Source organism: Apium graveolens, chromosome 2 (assembly GCF_009905375.1).
Source record: "Apium graveolens cultivar Ventura chromosome 2, ASM990537v1, whole genome shotgun sequence".
Lineage (NCBI taxonomy): Eukaryota > Viridiplantae > Streptophyta > Magnoliopsida > Apiales > Apiaceae > Apium > Apium graveolens.
Genome location: NC_133648.1, coordinates 263,978,253 through 263,979,364, shown reverse-complemented (window position 1 = coordinate 263,979,364; position 1,112 = coordinate 263,978,253). Strand labels below are relative to the sequence as shown.

General features: G+C 35.4%; 1 long non-coding RNA gene across 1 annotated transcript; it reads left to right on the top strand.

The window, feature by feature from the left end:
- The first annotated feature begins 208 nt into the window (after positions 1 to 208).
- Positions 209 to 689, top strand: LOC141706477 (uncharacterized). Its single transcript, XR_012568839.1, has 3 exons — positions 209 to 339; positions 438 to 537; positions 643 to 689. It is a non-coding gene; the product is annotated as an uncharacterized LOC141706477 (long non-coding RNA).
- Positions 690 to 1,112: the final 423 nt, after the last annotated feature.

The following is a 1,112-nucleotide window of genomic DNA, read 5'->3' as shown; positions in this document are numbered from 1 at the left end:
AAATTTTTTATTGAATTTCTGTAAATTAGATCGATTGCAAATTTCTAATCCATGTTCACTTCATCCCATTCATTCCCCCCGTTTACCCCCCTTTCAATTTCACTTCCCTCTTCAATAAAACACAAACCTAATTGATAGCCTCTTCCTCATCTCTCTTTAACCTCTGCTTCCTTCCCCTTCCCTCTGTTAAAATCAACTAATCAGTCTTTTAGGTTTTCCTATTAGTGTTATTAGTGATTATCTCGACTATTCTCTTCGGAGAAGTCAAGGTGTTGCTGCTCAACTAGATCGATTAAAATGAATAGATACTCAGGTATTCTCTTTGTCCTTGCTACTCAGGTATTTTTATTTATTATGACCCCGAAACCCCCATTTTCAATCTGTTTTCTTTAGTTTTGATTTTGAAAGCTTTTGTAATTAAAGAGGCTTTGCTATAGGTTTTGGTTTCAACTTCTTGATACAATCTTTCTCTTCATCTGGGCTTTAACTAAACACCCTATTCTTCCAAGATGACTGCTCTTTTGCACTCTATTTTTGGTAAATATTAGTCTCACAGTTTGGTTCTTGATTGATTTTTTGTTTCTTGGTTTTGTTTGTTTGGTGATTTTAACTAATGGGTTGATTCCTTTTTGGTGTAAACAGAGATTCTGACTCCAACTTTTCCCCATCCGTTTGTTCCTATTGGTGCTGTTGCTGCAGCAGATCGTCCAGCTCCATTGATTTCGAGCAATTGATCTAGATATGTATCTAGATATGTATCTCTTGATTTAATTTAGGTTAGAAACGCAAAATCTAGATATGTATAGCATGTTGGCAGTACCAAACTCAAATTATCAGTATCATACCACAGTTAAATATATACGAGACTGTACTTACTAAATCACCTGGTTCTTAGCAGGAGAGTAAACATTTTACTTCAAATTAATTGCAAAATTGACTTGAAGAACCTACATACTTTAGATAAATACCTCTCTTAACCCTGGCATGCATAAAACGTGATACAAGTGCCAGCACTTGTTGACCTTGAAGAACTAATATAAAACATGCAATAACTTCCCCAACAGAATCTGGCAAGTCCAACCCAACAAATTCAAGCCCTTGAACTGTGTTAG